Here is a 21,262-nt window from a genome sequence, read left to right on the forward strand (position 1 = left end):
CTGAAAGCACTCTGTTGTAGCCCCAGTGGCGCAATTGGTTAGCGCACGGTACATATAAGGCAGTAGCCGTGAGCAATGCCGGGGTTGTGAGTTCGAGCCTCACCTGGGGCATACTTTTATTTCTTAGCAGCTGTCTCTGACAGCAACAGGACGCTAGGTTTGAGATGTATCAGCTATTTGAGTAACATAATTGTGCATTCGAGACGCTAGCTGCGTCTTCCTCGGTAGTATAGTGGTTAGTATCCCCGCCTGTCACGCGGGAGACCGGGGTTCGATTCCCCGCCGGGGAGGCACATCCGATTTTTAATTGCTGCTCTATCACTCGCCGAACTTAGTGTAGGTCGTTTGCGGCTACTAGCACCATATCTCTCGCACACAGGCACCTGTCTACAGCGCATCCTCGGTAGTATAGTGGTTAGTATCCCCGCCTGTCACGCGGGAGACCGGGGTTCGATTCCCCGCCGGGGAGATGCGATTTTTATCTCACAACCCTGTTCGAGTGTTGCGCGTATGTGGGTCGTAAGAGCATTAACTTTGCGATCGTGGAGTGTAGTTGGCGCAAAATCTTAAAAAATGCTACAACTTAGGAAGTGGTTCTCGCATTCTTCACATTTCAGAACTGCGGGGTATGCTGTTAACGCTGTATCAAAGCACCCCAGCCGACGCTGTGGGCGTAATAATCGAGCTCGGCACAGTCCGCAAAAGAAATAATTTTAGCAGAGCGTGGTTTCGATCCACGGACCTCTGGGTTATGGGCCCAGCACGCTTCCACTGCGCCACTCTGCTGCCTGGGGTTGCGCCGGCTCTTCGCCACGTGACGTGGGACACTTGGAAAGTGTTGTCTGCGTCGCTTTCACACGCCTGTATTTAATTGCGTATCATCTCCTACAGCTCTCAGCTTGACTTGTCTCGACTTTGCTCGACTGACGCTACGCTGACGCTTGCAGGCAGCGATATTTACCACGATCGACTCGACATGCAGCTGCGAGATGCACAGGAGCAACAAAGCACTCCACGGTGCGGCGACATACGAAATCCACTGCCCAGCTACGCGTCGGCAACTAACAAAACGCCGACCCTGCCAGGATTCGAACCTGGAATCTTCTGATCCGTAGTCAGACGCGTTATCCGTTGCGCCACAGGGCCAGTGGCAGCATTTCTTTCTACGAGACAAGTGCAATTCGCTAAGAAACGTGTTCTCCATGGCTGAGCAAGCTCCCAAGGAAGGTACCTTTCGTGCAGCTGTGTGGCCGCAGTGCGCCTGCAGAGCTTAGAGCTTGCCACGCATCTGCTCTCGCTGTTCGACAGGTAGCAGAAGGCAAGGCGCGCGTTTTCCCACGTTTTCTCGACGACGAGAGCCGGTTGATGTGCATGTAAGCGTAGCATATGAAACAAGAATAGCACGAAGCATTGGTAGTCAGGTGCCAAAGTCGCAGTATGGCATCAGGTGGCGATCGTATGTTTCTGTGGCCACCACTGGTTTGCAGCAAAGTGAATACCGCTAACTGAAAGCACTCTGTTGTAGCCCCAGTGGCGCAATTGGTTAGCGCACGGTACTTATAAGGCAGTAGCCGTGAGCAATGCCGGGGTTGTGAGTTCGAGCCTCACCTGGGGCATACTTTTATTTCTTAGCAGCTGTCTCTGACAGCAACAGGAGGCTAGGTTTGAGATGTATCAGCTATTTGAGTAACATAATTGTGCATTCGAGACGCTAGCTGCGTCTTCCTCGGTAGTATAGTGGTTAGTATCCCCGCCTGTCACGCGGGAGACCGGGGTTCGATTCCCCGCCGGGGAGATGCGATTTTTATCTCACAACCCTGTTCGAGTGTTGCGCGTATGTGGGTCGTAAGAGCATTAACTTTGCGATCGTGGAGTGTAGTTGGCGCAAAATCTTAAAAAATGCTACAACTTAGGAAGTGGTTCTCGCATTCTTCACATTTCAGAACTGCGGGGTATGCTGTTAACGCTGTATCAAAGCACCCCAGCCGACGCTGTGGGCGTAATAATCGAGCTCGGCACAGTCCGCAAAAGAAATAATTTTAGCAGAGCGTGGTTTCGATCCACGGACCTCTGGGTTATGGGCCCAGCACGCTTCCACTGCGCCACTCTGCTGCCTGGGGTTGCGCCGGCTCTTCGCCACGTGACGTGGGACACTTGGAAAGTGTTGTCTGCGTCGCTTTCACACGCCTGTATTTAATTGCGTATCATCTCCTACAGCTCTCAGCTTGACTTGTCTCGACTTTGCTCGACTGACGCTACGCTGACGCTTGCAGGCAGCGATATTTACCACGATCGACTCGACATGCAGCTGCGAGATGCACAGGAGCAACAAAGCACTCCACGGTGCGGCGACATACGAAATCCACTGCCCAGCTACGCGTCGGCAACTAACAAAACGCCGACCCTGCCAGGATTCGAACCTGGAATCTTCTGATCCGTAGTCAGACGCGTTATCCGTTGCGCCACAGGGCCAGTGGCAGCATTTCTTTCTACGAGACAAGTGCAATTCGCTAAGAAACGTGTTCTCCATGGCTGAGCAAGCTCCCAAGGAAGGTACCTTTCGTGCAGCTGTGTGGCCGCAGTGCGCCTGCAGAGCTTAGAGCTTGCCACGCATCTGCTCTCGCTGTTCGACAGGTAGCAGAAGGCAAGGCGCGCGTTTTCCCACGTTTTCTCGACGACGAGAGCCGGTTGATGTGCATGTAAGCGTAGCATATGAAACAAGAATAGCACGAAGCATTGGTAGTCAGGTGCCAAAGTCGCAGTATGGCATCAGGTGGCGATCGTATGTTTCTGTGGCCACCACTGGTTTGCAGCAAAGTGAATACCGCTAACTGAAAGCACTCTGTTGTAGCCCCAGTGGCGCAATTGGTTAGCGCACGGTACTTATAAGGCAGTAGCCGTGAGCAATGCCGGGGTTGTGAGTTCGAGCCTCACCTGGGGCATACTTTTATTTCTTAGCAGCTGTCTCTGACAGCAACAGGAGGCTAGGTTTGAGATGTATCAGCTATTTGAGTAACATAATTGTGCATTCGAGACGCTAGCTGCGTCTTCCTCGGTAGTATAGTGGTTAGTATCCCCGCCTGTCACGCGGGAAACCGGGGTTCGATTCCCCGCCGGGGAGATGCGATTTTTATCTCACAACCCTGTTCGAGTGTTGCGCGTATGTGGGTCGTAAGAGCATTAACTTTGCGATCGTGGAGTGTAGTTGGCGCAAAATCTTAAAAAATGCTACAACTTAGGAAGTGGTTCTCGCATTCTTCACATTTCAGAACTGCGGGGTATGCTGTTAACGCTGTATCAAAGCACCCCAGCCGACGCTGTGGGCGTAATAATCGAGCTCGGCACAGTCCGCAAAAGAAATAATTTTAGCAGAGCGTGGTTTCGATCCACGGACCTCTGGGTTATGGGCCCAGCACGCTTCCACTGCGCCACTCTGCTGCCTGGGGTTGCGCCGGCTCTTCGCCACGTGACGTGGGACACTTGGAAAGTGTTGTCTGCGTCGCTTTCACACGCCTGTATTTAATTGCGTATCATCTCCTACAGCTCTCAGCTTGACTTGTCTCGACTTTGCTCGACTGACGCTACGCTGACGCTTGCAGGCAGCGATATTTACCACGATCGACTCGACATGCAGCTGCGAGATGCACAGGAGCAACAAAGCACTCCACGGTGCGGCGACATACGAAATCCACTGCCCAGCTACGCGTCGGCAACTAACAAAACGCCGACCCTGCCAGGATTCGAACCTGGAATCTTCTGATCCGTAGTCAGACGCGTTATCCGTTGCGCCACAGGGCCAGTGGCAGCATTTCTTTCTACGAGACAAGTGCAATTCGCTAAGAAACGTGTTCTCCATGGCTGAGCAAGCTCCCAAGGAAGGTACCTTTCGTGCAGCTGCGTGGCCGCAGTGCGCCTGCAGAGCTTAGAGCTTGCCACGCATCTGCTCTCGCTGTTCGACAGGTAGCAGAAGGCAAGGCGCGCGTTTTCCCACGTTTTCTCGACGACGAGAGCCGGTTGATGTGCATGTAAGCGTAGCATATGAAACAAGAATAGCACGAAGCATTGGTAGTCAGGTGCCAAAGTCGCAGTATGGCATCAGGTGGCGATCGTATGTTTCTGTGGCCACCACTGGTTTGCAGCAAAGTGAATACCGCTAACTGAAAGCACTCTGTTGTAGCCCCAGTGGCGCAATTGGTTAGCGCACGGTACCTATAAGGCAGTAGCCGTGAGCAATGCCGGGGTTGTGAGTTCGAGCCTCACCTGGGGCATACTTTTATTTCTTAGCAGCTGTCTCTGACAGCAACAGGACGCTAGGTTTGAGATGTATCAGCTATTTGAGTAACATAATTGTGCATTCGAGACGCTAGCTGCGTCTTCCTCGGTAGTATAGTGGTTAGTATCCCCGCCTGTCACGCGGGAGACCGGGGTTCGATTCCCCGCCGGGGAGGCACATCCGATTTTTAATTGCTGCTCTATCACTCGCCGAACTTAGTGTAGGTAGTTTGCGGCTACTAGCACCATATCTCTCGCACACAGGCACCTGTCTACAGCGCATCCTCGGTAGTATAGTGGTTAGTATCCCCGCCTGTCACGCGGGAGACCGGGGTTCGATTCCCCGCCGGGGAGATGCGATTTTTATCTCACAACCCTGTTCGAGTGTTGCGCGTATGTGGGTCGTAAGAGCATTAACTTTGCGATCGTGGAGTGTAGTTGGCGCAAAATCTTAAAAAATGCTACAACTTAGGAAGTGGTTCTCGCATTCTTCACATTTCAGAACTGCGGGGTATGCTGTTAACGCTGTATCAAAGCACCCCAGCCGACGCTGTGGGCGTAATAATCGAGCTCGGCACAGTCCGCAAAAGAAATAATTTTAGCAGAGCGTGGTTTCGATCCACGGACCTCTGGGTTATGGGCCCAGCACGCTTCCACTGCGCCACTCTGCTGCCTGGGGTTGCGCCGGCTCTTCGCCACGTGACGTGGGACACTTGGAAAGTGTTGTCTGCGTCGCTTTCACACGCCTGTATTTAATTGCGTATCATCTCCTACAGCTCTCAGCTTGACTTGTCTCGACTTTGCTCGACTGACGCTACGCTGACGCTTGCAGGCAGCGATATTTACCACGATCGACTCGACATGCAGCTGCGAGATGCACAGGAGCAACAAAGCACTCCACGGTGCGGCGACATACGAAATCCACTGCCCAGCTACGCGTCGGCAACTAACAAAACGCCGACCCTGCCAGGATTCGAACCTGGAATCTTCTGATCCGTAGTCAGACGCGTTATCCGTTGCGCCACAGGGCCAGTGGCAGCATTTCTTTCTACGAGACAAGTGCAATTCGCTAAGAAACGTGTTCTCCATGGCTGAGCAAGCTCCCAAGGAAGGTACCTTTCGTGCAGCTGTGTGGCCGCAGTGCGCCTGCAGAGCTTAGAGCTTGCCACGCATCTGCTCTCGCTGTTCGACAGGTAGCAGAAGGCAAGGCGCGCGTTTTCCCACGTTTTCTCGACGACGAGAGCCGGTTGATGTGCATGTAAGCGTAGCATATGAAACAAGAATAGCACGAAGCATTGGTAGTCAGGTGCCAAAGTCGCAGTATGGCATCAGGTGGCGATCGTATGTTTCTGTGGCCACCACTGGTTTGCAGCAAAGTGAATACCGCTAACTGAAAGCACTCTGTTGTAGCCCCAGTGGCGCAATTGGTTAGCGCACGGTACTTATAAGGCAGTAGCCGTGAGCAATGCCGGGGTTGTGAGTTCGAGCCTCACCTGGGGCATACTTTTATTTCTTAGCAGCTGTCTCTGACAGCAACAGGAGGCTAGGTTTGAGATGTATCAGCTATTTGAGTAACATAATTGTGCATTCGAGACGCTAGCTGCGTCTTCCTCGGTAGTATAGTGGTTAGTATCCCCGCCTGTCACGCGGGAGACCGGGGTTCGATTCCCCGCCGGGGAGATGCGATTTTTATCTCACAACCCTGTTCGAGTGTTGCGCGTATGTGGGTCGTAAGAGCATTAACTTTGCGATCGTGGAGTGTAGTTGGCGCAAAATCTTAAAAAATGCTACAACTTAGGAAGTGGTTCTCGCATTCTTCACATTTCAGAACTGCGGGGTATGCTGTTAACGCTGTATCAAAGCACCCCAGCCGACGCTGTGGGCGTAATAATCGAGCTCGGCACAGTCCGCAAAAGAAATAATTTTAGCAGAGCGTGGTTTCGATCCACGGACCTCTGGGTTATGGGCCCAGCACGCTTCCACTGCGCCACTCTGCTGCCTGGGGTTGCGCCGGCTCTTCGCCACGTGACGTGGGACACTTGGAAAGTGTTGTCTGCGTCGCTTTCACACGCCTGTATTTAATTGCGTATCATCTCCTACAGCTCTCAGCTTGACTTGTCTCGACTTTGCTCGACTGACGCTACGCTGACGCTTGCAGGCAGCGATATTTACCACGATCGACTCGACATGCAGCTGCGAGATGCACAGGAGCAACAAAGCACTCCACGGTGCGGCGACATACGAAATCCACTGCCCAGCTACGCGTCGGCAACTAACAAAACGCCGACCCTGCCAGGATTCGAACCTGGAATCTTCTGATCCGTAGTCAGACGCGTTATCCGTTGCGCCACAGGGCCAGTGGCAGCATTTCTTTCTACGAGACAAGTGCAATTCGCTAAGAAACGTGTTCTCCATGGCTGAGCAAGCTCCCAAGGAAGGTACCTTTCGTGCAGCTGTGTGGCCGCAGTGCGCCTGCAGAGCTTAGAGCTTGCCACGCATCTGCTCTCGCTGTTCGACAGGTAGCAGAAGGCAAGGCGCGCGTTTTCCCACGTTTTCTCGACGACGAGAGCCGGTTGATGTGCATGTAAGCGTAGCATATGAAACAAGAATAGCACGAAGCATTGGTAGTCAGGTGCCAAAGTCGCAGTATGGCATCAGGTGGCGATCGTATGTTTCTGTGGCCACCACTGGTTTGCAGCAAAGTGAATACCGCTAACTGAAAGCACTCTGTTGTAGCCCCAGTGGCGCAATTGGTTAGCGCACGGTACTTATAAGGCAGTAGCCGTGAGCAATGCCGGGGTTGTGAGTTCGAGCCTCACCTGGGGCATACTTTTATTTCTTAGCAGCTGTCTCTGACAGCAACAGGAGGCTAGGTTTGAGATGTATCAGCTATTTGAGTAACATAATTGTGCATTCGAGACGCTAGCTGCGTCTTCCTCGGTAGTATAGTGGTTAGTATCCCCGCCTGTCACGCGGGAGACCGGGGTTCGATTCCCCGCCGGGGAGATGCGATTTTTATCTCACAACCCTGTTCGAGTGTTGCGCGTATGTGGGTCGTAAGAGCATTAACTTTGCGATCGTGGAGTGTAGTTGGCGCAAAATCTTAAAAAATGCTACAACTTAGGAAGTGGTTCTCGCATTCTTCACATTTCAGAACTGCGGGGTATGCTGTTAACGCTGTATCAAAGCACCCCAGCCGACGCTGTGGGCGTAATAATCGAGCTCGGCACAGTCCGCAAAAGAAATAATTTTAGCAGAGCGTGGTTTCGATCCACGGACCTCTGGGTTATGGGCCCAGCACGCTTCCACTGCGCCACTCTGCTGCCTGGGGTTGCGCCGGCTCTTCGCCACGTGACGTGGGACACTTGGAAAGTGTTGTCTGCGTCGCTTTCACACGCCTGTATTTAATTGCGTATCATCTCCTACAGCTCTCAGCTTGACTTGTCTCGACTTTGCTCGACTGACGCTACGCTGACGCTTGCAGGCAGCGATATTTACCACGATCGACTCGACATGCAGCTGCGAGATGCACAGGAGCAACAAAGCACTCCACGGTGCGGCGACATACGAAATCCACTGCCCAGCTACGCGTCGGCAACTAACAAAACGCCGACCCTGCCAGGATTCGAACCTGGAATCTTCTGATCCGTAGTCAGACGCGTTATCCGTTGCGCCACAGGGCCAGTGGCAGCATTTCTTTCTACGAGACAAGTGCAATTCGCTAAGAAACGTGTTCTCCATGGCTGAGCAAGCTCCCAAGGAAGGTACCTTTCGTGCAGCTGTGTGGCCGCAGTGCGCCTGCAGAGCTTAGAGCTTGCCACGCATCTGCTCTCGCTGTTCGACAGGTAGCAGAAGGCAAGGCGCGCGTTTTCCCACGTTTTCTCGACGACGAGAGCCGGTTGATGTGCATGTAAGCGTAGCATATGAAACAAGAATAGCACGAAGCATTGGTAGTCAGGTGCCAAAGTCGCAGTATGGCATCAGGTGGCGATCGTATGTTTCTGTGGCCACCACTGGTTTGCAGCAAAGTGAATACCGCTAACTGAAAGCACTCTGTTGTAGCCCCAGTGGCGCAATTGGTTAGCGCACGGTACTTATAAGGCAGTAGCCGTGAGCAATGCCGGGGTTGTGAGTTCGAGCCTCACCTGGGGCATACTTTTATTTCTTAGCAGCTGTCTCTGACAGCAACAGGAGGCTAGGTTTGAGATGTATCAGCTATTTGAGTAACATAATTGTGCATTCGAGACGCTAGCTGCGTCTTCCTCGGTAGTATAGTGGTTAGTATCCCCGCCTGTCACGCGGGAGACCGGGGTTCGATTCCCCGCCGGGGAGATGCGATTTTTATCTCACAACCCTGTTCGAGTGTTGCGCGTATGTGGGTCGTAAGAGCATTAACTTTGCGATCGTGGAGTGTAGTTGGCGCAAAATCTTAAAAAATGCTACAACTTAGGAAGTGGTTCTCGCATTCTTCACATTTCAGAACTGCGGGGTATGCTGTTAACGCTGTATCAAAGCACCCCAGCCGACGCTGTGGGCGTAATAATCGAGCTCGGCACAGTCCGCAAAAGAAATAATTTTAGCAGAGCGTGGTTTCGATCCACGGACCTCTGGGTTATGGGCCCAGCACGCTTCCACTGCGCCACTCTGCTGCCTGGGGTTGCGCCGGCTCTTCGCCACGTGACGTGGGACACTTGGAAAGTGTTGTCTGCGTCGCTTTCACACGCCTGTATTTAATTGCGTATCATCTCCTACAGCTCTCAGCTTGACTTGTCTCGACTTTGCTCGACTGACGCTACGCTGACGCTTGCAGGCAGCGATATTTACCACGATCGACTCGACATGCAGCTGCGAGATGCACAGGAGCAACAAAGCACTCCACGGTGCGGCGACATACGAAATCCACTGCCCAGCTACGCGTCGGCAACTAACAAAACGCCGACCCTGCCAGGATTCGAACCTGGAATCTTCTGATCCGTAGTCAGACGCGTTATCCGTTGCGCCACAGGGCCAGTGGCAGCATTTCTTTCTACGAGACAAGTGCAATTCGCTAAGAAACGTGTTCTCCATGGCTGAGCAAGCTCCCAAGGAAGGTACCTTTCGTGCAGCTGTGTGGCCGCAGTGCGCCTGCAGAGCTTAGAGCTTGCCACGCATCTGCTCTCGCTGTTCGACAGGTAGCAGAAGGCAAGGCGCGCGTTTTCCCACGTTTTCTCGACGACGAGAGCCGGTTGATGTGCATGTAAGCGTAGCATATGAAACAAGAATAGCACGAAGCATTGGTAGTCAGGTGCCAAAGTCGCAGTATGGCATCAGGTGGCGATCGTATGTTTCTGTGGCCACCACTGGTTTGCAGCAAAGTGAATACCGCTAACTGAAAGCACTCTGTTGTAGCCCCAGTGGCGCAATTGGTTAGCGCACGGTACTTATAAGGCAGTAGCCGTGAGCAATGCCGGGGTTGTGAGTTCGAGCCTCACCTGGGGCATACTTTTATTTCTTAGCAGCTGTCTCTGACAGCAACAGGAGGCTAGGTTTGAGATGTATCAGCTATTTGAGTAACATAATTGTGCATTCGAGACGCTAGCTGCGTCTTCCTCGGTAGTATAGTGGTTAGTATCCCCGCCTGTCACGCGGGAGACCGGGGTTCGATTCCCCGCCGGGGAGATGCGATTTTTATCTCACAACCCTGTTCGAGTGTTGCGCGTATGTGGGTCGTAAGAGCATTAACTTTGCGATCGTGGAGTGTAGTTGGCGCAAAATCTTAAAAAATGCTACAACTTAGGAAGTGGTTCTCGCATTCTTCACATTTCAGAACTGCGGGGTATGCTGTTAACGCTGTATCAAAGCACCCCAGCCGACGCTGTGGGCGTAATAATCGAGCTCGGCACAGTCCGCAAAAGAAATAATTTTAGCAGAGCGTGGTTTCGATCCACGGACCTCTGGGTTATGGGCCCAGCACGCTTCCACTGCGCCACTCTGCTGCCTGGGGTTGCGCCGGCTCTTCGCCACGTGACGTGGGACACTTGGAAAGTGTTGTCTGCGTCGCTTTCACACGCCTGTATTTAATTGCGTATCATCTCCTACAGCTCTCAGCTTGACTTGTCTCGACTTTGCTCGACTGACGCTACGCTGACGCTTGCAGGCAGCGATATTTACCACGATCGACTCGACATGCAGCTGCGAGATGCACAGGAGCAACAAAGCACTCCACGGTGCGGCGACATACGAAATCCACTGCCCAGCTACGCGTCGGCAACTAACAAAACGCCGACCCTGCCAGGATTCGAACCTGGAATCTTCTGATCCGTAGTCAGACGCGTTATCCGTTGCGCCACAGGGCCAGTGGCAGCATTTCTTTCTACGAGACAAGTGCAATTCGCTAAGAAACGTGTTCTCCATGGCTGAGCAAGCTCCCAAGGAAGGTACCTTTCGTGCAGCTGTGTGGCCGCAGTGCGCCTGCAGAGCTTAGAGCTTGCCACGCATCTGCTCTCGCTGTTCGACAGGTAGCAGAAGGCAAGGCGCGCGTTTTCCCACGTTTTCTCGACGACGAGAGCCGGTTGATGTGCATGTAAGCGTAGCATATGAAACAAGAATAGCACGAAGCATTGGTAGTCAGGTGCCAAAGTCGCAGTATGGCATCAGGTGGCGATCGTATGTTTCTGTGGCCACCACTGGTTTGCAGCAAAGTGAATACCGCTAACTGAAAGCACTCTGTTGTAGCCCCAGTGGCGCAATTGGTTAGCGCACGGTACTTATAAGGCAGTAGCCGTGAGCAATGCCGGGGTTGTGAGTTCGAGCCTCACCTGGGGCATACTTTTATTTCTTAGCAGCTGTCTCTGACAGCAACAGGAGGCTAGGTTTGAGATGTATCAGCTATTTGAGTAACATAATTGTGCATTCGAGACGCTAGCTGCGTCTTCCTCGGTAGTATAGTGGTTAGTATCCCCGCCTGTCACGCGGGAAACCGGGGTTCGATTCCCCGCCGGGGAGATGCGATTTTTATCTCACAACCCTGTTCGAGTGTTGCGCGTATGTGGGTCGTAAGAGCATTAACTTTGCGATCGTGGAGTGTAGTTGGCGCAAAATCTTAAAAAATGCTACAACTTAGGAAGTGGTTCTCGCATTCTTCACATTTCAGAACTGCGGGGTATGCTGTTAACGCTGTATCAAAGCACCCCAGCCGACGCTGTGGGCGTAATAATCGAGCTCGGCACAGTCCGCAAAAGAAATAATTTTAGCAGAGCGTGGTTTCGATCCACGGACCTCTGGGTTATGGGCCCAGCACGCTTCCACTGCGCCACTCTGCTGCCTGGGGTTGCGCCGGCTCTTCGCCACGTGACGTGGGACACTTGGAAAGTGTTGTCTGCGTCGCTTTCACACGCCTGTATTTAATTGCGTATCATCTCCTACAGCTCTCAGCTTGACTTGTCTCGACTTTGCTCGACTGACGCTACGCTGACGCTTGCAGGCAGCGATATTTACCACGATCGACTCGACATGCAGCTGCGAGATGCACAGGAGCAACAAAGCACTCCACGGTGCGGCGACATACGAAATCCACTGCCCAGCTACGCGTCGGCAACTAACAAAACGCCGACCCTGCCAGGATTCGAACCTGGAATCTTCTGATCCGTAGTCAGACGCGTTATCCGTTGCGCCACAGGGCCAGTGGCAGCATTTCTTTCTACGAGACAAGTGCAATTCGCTAAGAAACGTGTTCTCCATGGCTGAGCAAGCTCCCAAGGAAGGTACCTTTCGTGCAGCTGCGTGGCCGCAGTGCGCCTGCAGAGCTTAGAGCTTGCCACGCATCTGCTCTCGCTGTTCGACAGGTAGCAGAAGGCAAGGCGCGCGTTTTCCCACGTTTTCTCGACGACGAGAGCCGGTTGATGTGCATGTAAGCGTAGCATATGAAACAAGAATAGCACGAAGCATTGGTAGTCAGGTGCCAAAGTCGCAGTATGGCATCAGGTGGCGATCGTATGTTTCTGTGGCCACCACTGGTTTGCAGCAAAGTGAATACCGCTAACTGAAAGCACTCTGTTGTAGCCCCAGTGGCGCAATTGGTTAGCGCACGGTACCTATAAGGCAGTAGCCGTGAGCAATGCCGGGGTTGTGAGTTCGAGCCTCACCTGGGGCATACTTTTATTTCTTAGCAGCTGTCTCTGACAGCAACAGGACGCTAGGTTTGAGATGTATCAGCTATTTGAGTAACATAATTGTGCATTCGAGACGCTAGCTGCGTCTTCCTCGGTAGTATAGTGGTTAGTATCCCCGCCTGTCACGCGGGAGACCGGGGTTCGATTCCCCGCCGGGGAGGCACATCCGATTTTTAATTGCTGCTCTATCACTCGCCGAACTTAGTGTAGGTAGTTTGCGGCTACTAGCACCATATCTCTCGCACACAGGCACCTGTCTACAGCGCATCCTCGGTAGTATAGTGGTTAGTATCCCCGCCTGTCACGCGGGAGACCGGGGTTCGATTCCCCGCCGGGGAGATGCGATTTTTATCTCACAACCCTGTTCGAGTGTTGCGCGTATGTGGGTCGTAAGAGCATTAACTTTGCGATCGTGGAGTGTAGTTGGCGCAAAATCTTAAAAAATGCTACAACTTAGGAAGTGGTTCTCGCATTCTTCACATTTCAGAACTGCGGGGTATGCTGTTAACGCTGTATCAAAGCACCCCAGCCGACGCTGTGGGCGTAATAATCGAGCTCGGCACAGTCCGCAAAAGAAATAATTTTAGCAGAGCGTGGTTTCGATCCACGGACCTCTGGGTTATGGGCCCAGCACGCTTCCACTGCGCCACTCTGCTGCCTGGGGTTGCGCCGGCTCTTCGCCACGTGACGTGGGACACTTGGAAAGTGTTGTCTGCGTCGCTTTCACACGCCTGTATTTAATTGCGTATCATCTCCTACAGCTCTCAGCTTGACTTGTCTCGACTTTGCTCGACTGACGCTACGCTGACGCTTGCAGGCAGCGATATTTACCACGATCGACTCGACATGCAGCTGCGAGATGCACAGGAGCAACAAAGCACTCCACGGTGCGGCGACATACGAAATCCACTGCCCAGCTACGCGTCGGCAACTAACAAAACGCCGACCCTGCCAGGATTCGAACCTGGAATCTTCTGATCCGTAGTCAGACGCGTTATCCGTTGCGCCACAGGGCCAGTGGCAGCATTTCTTTCTACGAGACAAGTGCAATTCGCTAAGAAACGTGTTCTCCATGGCTGAGCAAGCTCCCAAGGAAGGTACCTTTCGTGCAGCTGTGTGGCCGCAGTGCGCCTGCAGAGCTTAGAGCTTGCCACGCATCTGCTCTCGCTGTTCGACAGGTAGCAGAAGGCAAGGCGCGCGTTTTCCCACGTTTTCTCGACGACGAGAGCCGGTTGATGTGCATGTAAGCGTAGCATATGAAACAAGAATAGCACGAAGCATTGGTAGTCAGGTGCCAAAGTCGCAGTATGGCATCAGGTGGCGATCGTATGTTTCTGTGGCCACCACTGGTTTGCAGCAAAGTGAATACCGCTAACTGAAAGCACTCTGTTGTAGCCCCAGTGGCGCAATTGGTTAGCGCACGGTACTTATAAGGCAGTAGCCGTGAGCAATGCCGGGGTTGTGAGTTCGAGCCTCACCTGGGGCATACTTTTATTTCTTAGCAGCTGTCTCTGACAGCAACAGGAGGCTAGGTTTGAGATGTATCAGCTATTTGAGTAACATAATTGTGCATTCGAGACGCTAGCTGCGTCTTCCTCGGTAGTATAGTGGTTAGTATCCCCGCCTGTCACGCGGGAGACCGGGGTTCGATTCCCCGCCGGGGAGATGCGATTTTTATCTCACAACCCTGTTCGAGTGTTGCGCGTATGTGGGTCGTAAGAGCATTAACTTTGCGATCGTGGAGTGTAGTTGGCGCAAAATCTTAAAAAATGCTACAACTTAGGAAGTGGTTCTCGCATTCTTCACATTTCAGAACTGCGGGGTATGCTGTTAACGCTGTATCAAAGCACCCCAGCCGACGCTGTGGGCGTAATAATCGAGCTCGGCACAGTCCGCAAAAGAAATAATTTTAGCAGAGCGTGGTTTCGATCCACGGACCTCTGGGTTATGGGCCCAGCACGCTTCCACTGCGCCACTCTGCTGCCTGGGGTTGCGCCGGCTCTTCGCCACGTGACGTGGGACACTTGGAAAGTGTTGTCTGCGTCGCTTTCACACGCCTGTATTTAATTGCGTATCATCTCCTACAGCTCTCAGCTTGACTTGTCTCGACTTTGCTCGACTGACGCTACGCTGACGCTTGCAGGCAGCGATATTTACCACGATCGACTCGACATGCAGCTGCGAGATGCACAGGAGCAACAAAGCACTCCACGGTGCGGCGACATACGAAATCCACTGCCCAGCTACGCGTCGGCAACTAACAAAACGCCGACCCTGCCAGGATTCGAACCTGGAATCTTCTGATCCGTAGTCAGACGCGTTATCCGTTGCGCCACAGGGCCAGTGGCAGCATTTCTTTCTACGAGACAAGTGCAATTCGCTAAGAAACGTGTTCTCCATGGCTGAGCAAGCTCCCAAGGAAGGTACCTTTCGTGCAGCTGTGTGGCCGCAGTGCGCCTGCAGAGCTTAGAGCTTGCCACGCATCTGCTCTCGCTGTTCGACAGGTAGCAGAAGGCAAGGCGCGCGTTTTCCCACGTTTTCTCGACGACGAGAGCCGGTTGATGTGCATGTAAGCGTAGCATATGAAACAAGAATAGCACGAAGCATTGGTAGTCAGGTGCCAAAGTCGCAGTATGGCATCAGGTGGCGATCGTATGTTTCTGTGGCCACCACTGGTTTGCAGCAAAGTGAATACCGCTAACTGAAAGCACTCTGTTGTAGCCCCAGTGGCGCAATTGGTTAGCGCACGGTACTTATAAGGCAGTAGCCGTGAGCAATGCCGGGGTTGTGAGTTCGAGCCTCACCTGGGGCATACTTTTATTTCTTAGCAGCTGTCTCTGACAGCAACAGGAGGCTAGGTTTGAGATGTATCAGCTATTTGAGTAACATAATTGTGCATTCGAGACGCTAGCTGCGTCTTCCTCGGTAGTATAGTGGTTAGTATCCCCGCCTGTCACGCGGGAGACCGGGGTTCGATTCCCCGCCGGGGAGATGCGATTTTTATCTCACAACCCTGTTCGAGTGTTGCGCGTATGTGGGTCGTAAGAGCATTAACTTTGCGATCGTGGAGTGTAGTTGGCGCAAAATCTTAAAAAATGCTACAACTTAGGAAGTGGTTCTCGCATTCTTCACATTTCAGAACTGCGGGGTATGCTGTTAACGCTGTATCAAAGCACCCCAGCCGACGCTGTGGGCGTAATAATCGAGCTCGGCACAGTCCGCAAAAGAAATAATTTTAGCAGAGCGTGGTTTCGATCCACGGACCTCTGGGTTATGGGCCCAGCACGCTTCCACTGCGCCACTCTGCTGCCTGGGGTTGCGCCGGCTCTTCGCCACGTGACGTGGGACACTTGGAAAGTGTTGTCTGCGTCGCTTTCACACGCCTGTATTTAATTGCGTATCATCTCCTACAGCTCTCAGCTTGACTTGTCTCGACTTTGCTCGACTGACGCTACGCTGACGCTTGCAGGCAGCGATATTTACCACGATCGACTCGACATGCAGCTGCGAGATGCACAGGAGCAACAAAGCACTCCACGGTGCGGCGACATACGAAATCCACTGCCCAGCTACGCGTCGGCAACTAACAAAACGCCGACCCTGCCAGGATTCGAACCTGGAATCTTCTGATCCGTAGTCAGACGCGTTATCCGTTGCGCCACAGGGCCAGTGGCAGCATTTCTTTCTACGAGACAAGTGCAATTCGCTAAGAAACGTGTTCTCCATGGCTGAGCAAGCTCCCAAGGAAGGTACCTTTCGTGCAGCTGTGTGGCCGCAGTGCGCCTGCAGAGCTTAGAGCTTGCCACGCATCTGCTCTCGCTGTTCGACAGGTAGCAGAAGGCAAGGCGCGCGTTTTCCCACGTTTTCTCGACGACGAGAGCCGGTTGATGTGCATGTAAGCGTAGCATATGAAACAAGAATAGCACGAAGCATTGGTAGTCAGGTGCCAAAGTCGCAGTATGGCATCAGGTGGCGATCGTATGTTTCTGTGGCCACCACTGGTTTGCAGCAAAGTGAATACCGCTAACTGAAAGCACTCTGTTGTAGCCCCAGTGGCGCAATTGGTTAGCGCACGGTACTTATAAGGCAGTAGCCGTGAGCAATGCCGGGGTTGTGAGTTCGAGCCTCACCTGGGGCATACTTTTATTTCTTAGCAGCTGTCTCTGACAGCAACAGGAGGCTAGGTTTGAGATGTATCAGCTATTTGAGTAACATAATTGTGCATTCGAGACGCTAGCTGCGTCTTCCTCGGTAGTATAGTGGTTAGTATCCCCGCCTGTCACGCGGGAGACCGGGGTTCGATTCCCCGCCGGGGAGATGCGATTTTTATCTCACAACCCTGTTCGAGTGTTGCGCGTATGTGGGTCGTAAGAGCATTAACTTTGCGATCGTGGAGTGTAGTTGGCGCAAAATCTTAAAAAATGCTACAACTTAGGAAGTGGTTCTCGCATTCTTCACATTTCAGAACTGCGGGGTATGCTGTTAACGCTGTATCAAAGCACCCCAGCCGACGCTGTGGGCGTAATAATCGAGCTCGGCACAGTCCGCAAAAGAAATAATTTTAGCAGAGCGTGGTTTCGATCCACGGACCTCTGGGTTATGGGCCCAGCACGCTTCCACTGCGCCACTCTGCTGCCTGGGGTTGCGCCGGCTCTTCGCCACGTGACGTGGGACACTTGGAAAGTGTTGTCTGCGTCGCTTTCACACGCCTGTATTTAATTGCGTATCATCTCCTACAGCTCTCAGCTTGACTTGTCTCGACTTTGCTCGACTGACGCTACGCTGACGCTTGCAGGCAGCGATATTTACCACGATCGACTCGACATGCAGCTGCGAGATGCACAGGAGCAACAAAGCACTCCACGGTGCGGCGACATACGAAATCCACTGCCCAGCTACGCGTCGGCAACTAACAAAACGCCGACCCTGCCAGGATTCGAACCTGGAATCTTCTGATCCGTAGTCAGACGCGTTATCCGTTGCGCCACAGGGCCAGTGGCAGCATTTCTTTCTACGAGACAAGTGCAATTCGCTAAGAAACGTGTTCTCCATGGCTGAGCAAGCTCCCAAGGAAGGTACCTTTCGTGCAGCTGCGTGGCCGCAGTGCGCCTGCAGAGCTTAGAGCTTGCCACGCATCTGCTCTCGCTGTTCGACAGGTAGCAGAAGGCAAGGCGCGCGTTTTCCCACGTTTTCTCGACGACGAGAGCCGGTTGATGTGCATGTAAGCGTAGCATATGAAACAAGAATAGCACGAAGCATTGGTAGTCAGGTGCCAAAGTCGCAGTATGGCATCAGGTGGCGATCGTATGTTTCTGTGGCCACCACTGGTTTGCAGCAAAGTGAATACCGCTAACTGAAAGCACTCTGTTGTAGCCCCAGTGGCGCAATTGGTTAGCGCACGGTACCTATAAGGCAGTAGCCGTGAGCAATGCCGGGGTTGTGAGTTCGAGCCTCACCTGGGGCATACTTTTATTTCTTAGCAGCTGTCTCTGACAGCAACAGGACGCTAGGTTTGAGATGTATCAGCTATTTGAGTAACATAATTGTGCATTCGAGACGCTAGCTGCGTCTTCCTCGGTAGTATAGTGGTTAGTATCCCCGCCTGTCACGCGGGAGACCGGGGTTCGATTCCCCGCCGGGGAGGCACATCCGATTTTTAATTGCTGCTCTATCACTCGCCGAACTTAGTGTAGGTAGTTTGCGGCTACTAGCACCATATCTCTCGCACACAGGCACCTGTCTACAGCGCATCCTCGGTAGTATAGTGGTTAGTATCCCCGCCTGTCACGCGGGAGACCGGGGTTCGATTCCCCGCCGGGGAGATGCGATTTTTATCTCACAACCCTGTTCGAGTGTTGCGCGTATGTGGGTCGTAAGAGCATTAACTTTGCGATCGTGGAGTGTAGTTGGCGCAAAATCTTAAAAAATGCTACAACTTAGGAAGTGGTTCTCGCATTCTTCACATTTCAGAACTGCGGGGTATGCTGTTAACGCTGTATCAAAGCACCCCAGCCGACGCTGTGGGCGTAATAATCGAGCTCGGCACAGTCCGCAAAAGAAATAATTTTAGCAGAGCGTGGTTTCGATCCACGGACCTCTGGGTTATGGGCCCAGCACGCTTCCACTGCGCCACTCTGCTGCCTGGGGTTGCGCCGGCTCTTCGCCACGTGACGTGGGACACTTGGAAAGTGTTGTCTGCGTCGCTTTCACACGCCTGTATTTAATTGCGTATCATCTCCTACAGCTCTCAGCTTGACTTGTCTCGACTTTGCTCGACTGACGCTACGCTGACGCTTGCAGGCAGCGATATTTACCACGATCGACTCGACATGCAGCTGCGAGATGCACAGGAGCAACAAAGCACTCCACGGTGCGGCGACATACGAAATCCACTGCCCAGCTACGCGTCGGCAACTAACAAAACGCCGACCCTGCCAGGATTCGAACCTGGAATCTTCTGATCCGTAGTCAGACGCGTTATCCGTTGCGCCACAGGGCCAGTGGCAGCATTTCTTTCTACGAGACAAGTGCAATTCGCTAAGAAACGTGTTCTCCATGGCTGAGCAAGCTCCCAAGGAAGGTACCTTTCGTGCAGCTGTGTGGCCGCAGTGCGCCTGCAGAGCTTAGAGCTTGCCACGCATCTGCTCTCGCTGTTCGACAGGTAGCAGAAGGCAAGGCGCGCGTTTTCCCACGTTTTCTCGACGACGAGAGCCGGTTGATGTGCATGTAAGCGTAGCATATGAAACAAGAATAGCACGAAGCATTGGTAGTCAGGTGCCAAAGTCGCAGTATGGCATCAGGTGGCGATCGTATGTTTCTGTGGCCACCACTGGTTTGCAGCAAAGTGAATACCGCTAACTGAAAGCACTCTGTTGTAGCCCCAGTGGCGCAATTGGTTAGCGCACGGTACTTATAAGGCAGTAGCCGTGAGCAATGCCGGGGTTGTGAGTTCGAGCCTCACCTGGGGCATACTTTTATTTCTTAGCAGCTGTCTCTGACAGCAACAGGAGGCTAGGTTTGAGATGTATCAGCTATTTGAGTAACATAATTGTGCATTCGAGACGCTAGCTGCGTCTTCCTCGGTAGTATAGTGGTTAGTATCCCCGCCTGTCACGCGGGAGACCGGGGTTCGATTCCCCGCCGGGGAGATGCGATTTTTATCTCACAACCCTGTTCGAGTGTTGCGCGTATGTGGGTCGTAAGAGCATTAACTTTGCGATCGTGGAGTGTAGTTGGCGCAAAATCTTAAAAAATGCTACAACTTAGGAAGTGGTTCTCGCATTCTTCACATTTCAGAACTGCGGGGTATGCTGTTAACGCTGTATCAAAGCACCCCAGCCGACGCTGTGGGCGTAATAATCGAGCTCGGCACAGTCCGCAAAAGAAATAATTTTAGCAGAGCGTGGTTTCGATCCACGGACCTCTGGGTTATGGGCCCAGCACGCTTCCACTGCGCCACTCTGCTGCCTGGGGTTGCGCCGGCTCTTCGCCACGTGACGTGGGACACTTGGAAAGTGTTGTCTGCGTCGCTTTCACACGCCTGTATTTAATTGCGTATCATCTCCTACAGCTCTCAGCTTGACTTGTCTCGACTTTGCTCGACTGACGCTACGCTGACGCTTGCAGGCAGCGATATTTACCACGATCGACTCGACATGCAGCTGCGAGATGCACAGGAGCAACAAAGCACTCCACGGTGCGGCGACATACGAAATCCACTGCCCAGCTACGCGTCGGCAACTAACAAAACGCCGACCCTGCCAGGATTCGAACCTGGAATCTTCTGATCCGTAGTCAGACGCGTTATCCGTTGCGCCACAGGGCCAGTGGCAGCATTTCTTTCTACGAGACAAGTGCAATTCGCTAAGAAACGTGTTCTCCATGGCTGAGCAAGCTCCCAAGGAAGGTACCTTTCGTGCAGCTGTGTGGCCGCAGTGCGCCTGCAGAGCTTAGAGCTTGCCACGCATCTGCTCTCGCTGTTCGACAGGTAGCAGAAGGCAAGGCGCGCGTTTTCCCACGTTTTCTCGACGACGAGAGCCGGTTGATGTGCATGTAAGCGTAGCATATGAAACAAGAATAGCACGAAGCATTGGTAGTCAGGTGCCAAAGTCGCAGTATGGCATCAGGTGGCGATCGTATGTTTCTGTGGCCACCACTGGTTTGCAGCAAAGTGAATACCGCTAACTGAAAGCACTCTGTTGTAGCCCCAGTGGCGCAATTGGTTAGCGCACGGTACTTATAAGGCAGTAGCCGTGAGCAATGCCGGGGTTGTGAGTTCGAGCCTCACCTGGGGCATACTTTTATTTCTTAGCAGCTGTCTCTGACAGCAACAGGAGGCTAGGTTTGAGATGTATCAGCTATTTGAGTAACATAATTGTGCATTCGAGACGCTAGCTGCGTCTTCCTCGGTAGTATAGTGGTTAGTATCCCCGCCTGTCACGCGGGAGACCGGGGTTCGATTCCCCGCCGGGGAGATGCGATTTTTATCTCACAACCCTGTTCGAGTGTTGCGCGTATGTGGGTCGTAAGAGCATTAACTTTGCGATCGTGGAGTGTAGTTGGCGCAAAATCTTAAAAAATGCTACAACTTAGGAAGTGGTTCTCGCATTCTTCACATTTCAGAACTGCGGGGTATGCTGTTAACGCTGTATCAAAGCACCCCAGCCGACGCTGTGGGCGTAATAATCGAGCTCGGCACAGTCCGCAAAAGAAATAATTTTAGCAGAGCGTGGTTTCGATCCACGGACCTCTGGGTTATGGGCCCAGCACGCTTCCACTGCGCCACTCTGCTGCCTGGGGTTGCGCCGGCTCTTCGCCACGTGACGTGGGACACTTGGAAA

At 52.9% G+C, this 21,262-nt stretch overlaps 67 non-coding genes across 67 annotated transcripts; 36 read left to right on the top strand and 31 right to left on the bottom strand.

Annotated features, from left to right (window-relative positions):
- The first annotated feature begins 19 nt into the window (after window positions 1-19).
- Window positions 20-111, top strand: Trnai-uau. Its single transcript is given in 2 exon segments — window positions 20-57; window positions 76-111. It is a non-coding gene; the product is annotated as a tRNA-Ile (tRNA).
- A 107-nt stretch (window positions 112-218) lies between these two features.
- Trnad-guc lies at window positions 219-290 on the top strand. The gene has a single exon. It is a non-coding gene; the product is annotated as a tRNA-Asp (tRNA).
- A 107-nt stretch (window positions 291-397) lies between these two features.
- Window positions 398-469, top strand: Trnad-guc. The gene has a single exon. It is a non-coding gene; the product is annotated as a tRNA-Asp (tRNA).
- Window positions 470-714: 245 nt separating this feature from the next.
- Window positions 715-786, bottom strand: Trnam-cau. The gene has a single exon. It is a non-coding gene; the product is annotated as a tRNA-Met (tRNA).
- A 287-nt stretch (window positions 787-1,073) lies between these two features.
- On the bottom strand, window positions 1,074-1,146 carry Trnar-acg. Its single transcript has one exon. It is a non-coding gene; the product is annotated as a tRNA-Arg (tRNA).
- A 378-nt stretch (window positions 1,147-1,524) lies between these two features.
- On the top strand, window positions 1,525-1,616 carry Trnai-uau. Its single transcript is given in 2 exon segments — window positions 1,525-1,562; window positions 1,581-1,616. It is a non-coding gene; the product is annotated as a tRNA-Ile (tRNA).
- Window positions 1,617-1,723: 107 nt separating this feature from the next.
- Window positions 1,724-1,795, top strand: Trnad-guc. Its single transcript has one exon. It is a non-coding gene; the product is annotated as a tRNA-Asp (tRNA).
- Window positions 1,796-2,040: 245 nt separating this feature from the next.
- On the bottom strand, window positions 2,041-2,112 carry Trnam-cau. The gene has a single exon. It is a non-coding gene; the product is annotated as a tRNA-Met (tRNA).
- Window positions 2,113-2,399: 287 nt separating this feature from the next.
- Window positions 2,400-2,472, bottom strand: Trnar-acg. The gene has a single exon. It is a non-coding gene; the product is annotated as a tRNA-Arg (tRNA).
- A 378-nt stretch (window positions 2,473-2,850) lies between these two features.
- Trnai-uau lies at window positions 2,851-2,942 on the top strand. The gene is given in 2 exon segments: window positions 2,851-2,888; window positions 2,907-2,942. It is a non-coding gene; the product is annotated as a tRNA-Ile (tRNA).
- Window positions 2,943-3,049: 107 nt separating this feature from the next.
- On the top strand, window positions 3,050-3,121 carry Trnad-guc. The gene has a single exon. It is a non-coding gene; the product is annotated as a tRNA-Asp (tRNA).
- A 245-nt stretch (window positions 3,122-3,366) lies between these two features.
- Window positions 3,367-3,438, bottom strand: Trnam-cau. Its single transcript has one exon. It is a non-coding gene; the product is annotated as a tRNA-Met (tRNA).
- A 287-nt stretch (window positions 3,439-3,725) lies between these two features.
- Window positions 3,726-3,798, bottom strand: Trnar-acg. The gene has a single exon. It is a non-coding gene; the product is annotated as a tRNA-Arg (tRNA).
- A 378-nt stretch (window positions 3,799-4,176) lies between these two features.
- On the top strand, window positions 4,177-4,268 carry Trnai-uau. The gene is given in 2 exon segments: window positions 4,177-4,214; window positions 4,233-4,268. It is a non-coding gene; the product is annotated as a tRNA-Ile (tRNA).
- Window positions 4,269-4,375: 107 nt separating this feature from the next.
- On the top strand, window positions 4,376-4,447 carry Trnad-guc. Its single transcript has one exon. It is a non-coding gene; the product is annotated as a tRNA-Asp (tRNA).
- Window positions 4,448-4,554: 107 nt separating this feature from the next.
- Window positions 4,555-4,626, top strand: Trnad-guc. The gene has a single exon. It is a non-coding gene; the product is annotated as a tRNA-Asp (tRNA).
- A 245-nt stretch (window positions 4,627-4,871) lies between these two features.
- Window positions 4,872-4,943, bottom strand: Trnam-cau. The gene has a single exon. It is a non-coding gene; the product is annotated as a tRNA-Met (tRNA).
- A 287-nt stretch (window positions 4,944-5,230) lies between these two features.
- Trnar-acg lies at window positions 5,231-5,303 on the bottom strand. The gene has a single exon. It is a non-coding gene; the product is annotated as a tRNA-Arg (tRNA).
- A 378-nt stretch (window positions 5,304-5,681) lies between these two features.
- Trnai-uau lies at window positions 5,682-5,773 on the top strand. The gene is given in 2 exon segments: window positions 5,682-5,719; window positions 5,738-5,773. It is a non-coding gene; the product is annotated as a tRNA-Ile (tRNA).
- Window positions 5,774-5,880: 107 nt separating this feature from the next.
- On the top strand, window positions 5,881-5,952 carry Trnad-guc. Its single transcript has one exon. It is a non-coding gene; the product is annotated as a tRNA-Asp (tRNA).
- A 245-nt stretch (window positions 5,953-6,197) lies between these two features.
- Window positions 6,198-6,269, bottom strand: Trnam-cau. Its single transcript has one exon. It is a non-coding gene; the product is annotated as a tRNA-Met (tRNA).
- Window positions 6,270-6,556: 287 nt separating this feature from the next.
- Window positions 6,557-6,629, bottom strand: Trnar-acg. The gene has a single exon. It is a non-coding gene; the product is annotated as a tRNA-Arg (tRNA).
- A 378-nt stretch (window positions 6,630-7,007) lies between these two features.
- Trnai-uau lies at window positions 7,008-7,099 on the top strand. The gene is given in 2 exon segments: window positions 7,008-7,045; window positions 7,064-7,099. It is a non-coding gene; the product is annotated as a tRNA-Ile (tRNA).
- A 107-nt stretch (window positions 7,100-7,206) lies between these two features.
- On the top strand, window positions 7,207-7,278 carry Trnad-guc. The gene has a single exon. It is a non-coding gene; the product is annotated as a tRNA-Asp (tRNA).
- Window positions 7,279-7,523: 245 nt separating this feature from the next.
- Trnam-cau lies at window positions 7,524-7,595 on the bottom strand. The gene has a single exon. It is a non-coding gene; the product is annotated as a tRNA-Met (tRNA).
- A 287-nt stretch (window positions 7,596-7,882) lies between these two features.
- Trnar-acg lies at window positions 7,883-7,955 on the bottom strand. Its single transcript has one exon. It is a non-coding gene; the product is annotated as a tRNA-Arg (tRNA).
- A 378-nt stretch (window positions 7,956-8,333) lies between these two features.
- On the top strand, window positions 8,334-8,425 carry Trnai-uau. The gene is given in 2 exon segments: window positions 8,334-8,371; window positions 8,390-8,425. It is a non-coding gene; the product is annotated as a tRNA-Ile (tRNA).
- A 107-nt stretch (window positions 8,426-8,532) lies between these two features.
- On the top strand, window positions 8,533-8,604 carry Trnad-guc. Its single transcript has one exon. It is a non-coding gene; the product is annotated as a tRNA-Asp (tRNA).
- Window positions 8,605-8,849: 245 nt separating this feature from the next.
- Trnam-cau lies at window positions 8,850-8,921 on the bottom strand. Its single transcript has one exon. It is a non-coding gene; the product is annotated as a tRNA-Met (tRNA).
- A 287-nt stretch (window positions 8,922-9,208) lies between these two features.
- On the bottom strand, window positions 9,209-9,281 carry Trnar-acg. Its single transcript has one exon. It is a non-coding gene; the product is annotated as a tRNA-Arg (tRNA).
- A 378-nt stretch (window positions 9,282-9,659) lies between these two features.
- Window positions 9,660-9,751, top strand: Trnai-uau. The gene is given in 2 exon segments: window positions 9,660-9,697; window positions 9,716-9,751. It is a non-coding gene; the product is annotated as a tRNA-Ile (tRNA).
- A 107-nt stretch (window positions 9,752-9,858) lies between these two features.
- Trnad-guc lies at window positions 9,859-9,930 on the top strand. Its single transcript has one exon. It is a non-coding gene; the product is annotated as a tRNA-Asp (tRNA).
- A 245-nt stretch (window positions 9,931-10,175) lies between these two features.
- On the bottom strand, window positions 10,176-10,247 carry Trnam-cau. Its single transcript has one exon. It is a non-coding gene; the product is annotated as a tRNA-Met (tRNA).
- Window positions 10,248-10,534: 287 nt separating this feature from the next.
- Trnar-acg lies at window positions 10,535-10,607 on the bottom strand. Its single transcript has one exon. It is a non-coding gene; the product is annotated as a tRNA-Arg (tRNA).
- A 378-nt stretch (window positions 10,608-10,985) lies between these two features.
- Window positions 10,986-11,077, top strand: Trnai-uau. Its single transcript is given in 2 exon segments — window positions 10,986-11,023; window positions 11,042-11,077. It is a non-coding gene; the product is annotated as a tRNA-Ile (tRNA).
- A 107-nt stretch (window positions 11,078-11,184) lies between these two features.
- Trnad-guc lies at window positions 11,185-11,256 on the top strand. Its single transcript has one exon. It is a non-coding gene; the product is annotated as a tRNA-Asp (tRNA).
- A 245-nt stretch (window positions 11,257-11,501) lies between these two features.
- Window positions 11,502-11,573, bottom strand: Trnam-cau. The gene has a single exon. It is a non-coding gene; the product is annotated as a tRNA-Met (tRNA).
- Window positions 11,574-11,860: 287 nt separating this feature from the next.
- Trnar-acg lies at window positions 11,861-11,933 on the bottom strand. Its single transcript has one exon. It is a non-coding gene; the product is annotated as a tRNA-Arg (tRNA).
- A 378-nt stretch (window positions 11,934-12,311) lies between these two features.
- Window positions 12,312-12,403, top strand: Trnai-uau. The gene is given in 2 exon segments: window positions 12,312-12,349; window positions 12,368-12,403. It is a non-coding gene; the product is annotated as a tRNA-Ile (tRNA).
- Window positions 12,404-12,510: 107 nt separating this feature from the next.
- Trnad-guc lies at window positions 12,511-12,582 on the top strand. The gene has a single exon. It is a non-coding gene; the product is annotated as a tRNA-Asp (tRNA).
- A 107-nt stretch (window positions 12,583-12,689) lies between these two features.
- On the top strand, window positions 12,690-12,761 carry Trnad-guc. Its single transcript has one exon. It is a non-coding gene; the product is annotated as a tRNA-Asp (tRNA).
- A 245-nt stretch (window positions 12,762-13,006) lies between these two features.
- Trnam-cau lies at window positions 13,007-13,078 on the bottom strand. The gene has a single exon. It is a non-coding gene; the product is annotated as a tRNA-Met (tRNA).
- Window positions 13,079-13,365: 287 nt separating this feature from the next.
- Window positions 13,366-13,438, bottom strand: Trnar-acg. The gene has a single exon. It is a non-coding gene; the product is annotated as a tRNA-Arg (tRNA).
- Window positions 13,439-13,816: 378 nt separating this feature from the next.
- On the top strand, window positions 13,817-13,908 carry Trnai-uau. Its single transcript is given in 2 exon segments — window positions 13,817-13,854; window positions 13,873-13,908. It is a non-coding gene; the product is annotated as a tRNA-Ile (tRNA).
- A 107-nt stretch (window positions 13,909-14,015) lies between these two features.
- Window positions 14,016-14,087, top strand: Trnad-guc. Its single transcript has one exon. It is a non-coding gene; the product is annotated as a tRNA-Asp (tRNA).
- A 245-nt stretch (window positions 14,088-14,332) lies between these two features.
- On the bottom strand, window positions 14,333-14,404 carry Trnam-cau. The gene has a single exon. It is a non-coding gene; the product is annotated as a tRNA-Met (tRNA).
- A 287-nt stretch (window positions 14,405-14,691) lies between these two features.
- Window positions 14,692-14,764, bottom strand: Trnar-acg. The gene has a single exon. It is a non-coding gene; the product is annotated as a tRNA-Arg (tRNA).
- Window positions 14,765-15,142: 378 nt separating this feature from the next.
- Window positions 15,143-15,234, top strand: Trnai-uau. Its single transcript is given in 2 exon segments — window positions 15,143-15,180; window positions 15,199-15,234. It is a non-coding gene; the product is annotated as a tRNA-Ile (tRNA).
- A 107-nt stretch (window positions 15,235-15,341) lies between these two features.
- On the top strand, window positions 15,342-15,413 carry Trnad-guc. Its single transcript has one exon. It is a non-coding gene; the product is annotated as a tRNA-Asp (tRNA).
- A 245-nt stretch (window positions 15,414-15,658) lies between these two features.
- Window positions 15,659-15,730, bottom strand: Trnam-cau. Its single transcript has one exon. It is a non-coding gene; the product is annotated as a tRNA-Met (tRNA).
- Window positions 15,731-16,017: 287 nt separating this feature from the next.
- Trnar-acg lies at window positions 16,018-16,090 on the bottom strand. The gene has a single exon. It is a non-coding gene; the product is annotated as a tRNA-Arg (tRNA).
- A 378-nt stretch (window positions 16,091-16,468) lies between these two features.
- Window positions 16,469-16,560, top strand: Trnai-uau. Its single transcript is given in 2 exon segments — window positions 16,469-16,506; window positions 16,525-16,560. It is a non-coding gene; the product is annotated as a tRNA-Ile (tRNA).
- A 107-nt stretch (window positions 16,561-16,667) lies between these two features.
- On the top strand, window positions 16,668-16,739 carry Trnad-guc. The gene has a single exon. It is a non-coding gene; the product is annotated as a tRNA-Asp (tRNA).
- Window positions 16,740-16,984: 245 nt separating this feature from the next.
- On the bottom strand, window positions 16,985-17,056 carry Trnam-cau. Its single transcript has one exon. It is a non-coding gene; the product is annotated as a tRNA-Met (tRNA).
- A 287-nt stretch (window positions 17,057-17,343) lies between these two features.
- On the bottom strand, window positions 17,344-17,416 carry Trnar-acg. The gene has a single exon. It is a non-coding gene; the product is annotated as a tRNA-Arg (tRNA).
- Window positions 17,417-17,794: 378 nt separating this feature from the next.
- Trnai-uau lies at window positions 17,795-17,886 on the top strand. The gene is given in 2 exon segments: window positions 17,795-17,832; window positions 17,851-17,886. It is a non-coding gene; the product is annotated as a tRNA-Ile (tRNA).
- A 107-nt stretch (window positions 17,887-17,993) lies between these two features.
- Trnad-guc lies at window positions 17,994-18,065 on the top strand. The gene has a single exon. It is a non-coding gene; the product is annotated as a tRNA-Asp (tRNA).
- A 107-nt stretch (window positions 18,066-18,172) lies between these two features.
- Trnad-guc lies at window positions 18,173-18,244 on the top strand. The gene has a single exon. It is a non-coding gene; the product is annotated as a tRNA-Asp (tRNA).
- A 245-nt stretch (window positions 18,245-18,489) lies between these two features.
- Window positions 18,490-18,561, bottom strand: Trnam-cau. Its single transcript has one exon. It is a non-coding gene; the product is annotated as a tRNA-Met (tRNA).
- Window positions 18,562-18,848: 287 nt separating this feature from the next.
- On the bottom strand, window positions 18,849-18,921 carry Trnar-acg. The gene has a single exon. It is a non-coding gene; the product is annotated as a tRNA-Arg (tRNA).
- Window positions 18,922-19,299: 378 nt separating this feature from the next.
- Window positions 19,300-19,391, top strand: Trnai-uau. Its single transcript is given in 2 exon segments — window positions 19,300-19,337; window positions 19,356-19,391. It is a non-coding gene; the product is annotated as a tRNA-Ile (tRNA).
- A 107-nt stretch (window positions 19,392-19,498) lies between these two features.
- Trnad-guc lies at window positions 19,499-19,570 on the top strand. The gene has a single exon. It is a non-coding gene; the product is annotated as a tRNA-Asp (tRNA).
- Window positions 19,571-19,815: 245 nt separating this feature from the next.
- Trnam-cau lies at window positions 19,816-19,887 on the bottom strand. Its single transcript has one exon. It is a non-coding gene; the product is annotated as a tRNA-Met (tRNA).
- A 287-nt stretch (window positions 19,888-20,174) lies between these two features.
- Window positions 20,175-20,247, bottom strand: Trnar-acg. The gene has a single exon. It is a non-coding gene; the product is annotated as a tRNA-Arg (tRNA).
- A 378-nt stretch (window positions 20,248-20,625) lies between these two features.
- Trnai-uau lies at window positions 20,626-20,717 on the top strand. Its single transcript is given in 2 exon segments — window positions 20,626-20,663; window positions 20,682-20,717. It is a non-coding gene; the product is annotated as a tRNA-Ile (tRNA).
- A 107-nt stretch (window positions 20,718-20,824) lies between these two features.
- Trnad-guc lies at window positions 20,825-20,896 on the top strand. Its single transcript has one exon. It is a non-coding gene; the product is annotated as a tRNA-Asp (tRNA).
- A 245-nt stretch (window positions 20,897-21,141) lies between these two features.
- Window positions 21,142-21,213, bottom strand: Trnam-cau. The gene has a single exon. It is a non-coding gene; the product is annotated as a tRNA-Met (tRNA).
- Window positions 21,214-21,262: the final 49 nt, after the last annotated feature.

Source organism: Schistocerca piceifrons, unplaced genomic scaffold (genome assembly GCF_021461385.2).
Source record: "Schistocerca piceifrons isolate TAMUIC-IGC-003096 unplaced genomic scaffold, iqSchPice1.1 HiC_scaffold_1039, whole genome shotgun sequence".
Lineage (NCBI taxonomy): Eukaryota > Metazoa > Arthropoda > Insecta > Orthoptera > Acrididae > Schistocerca > Schistocerca piceifrons.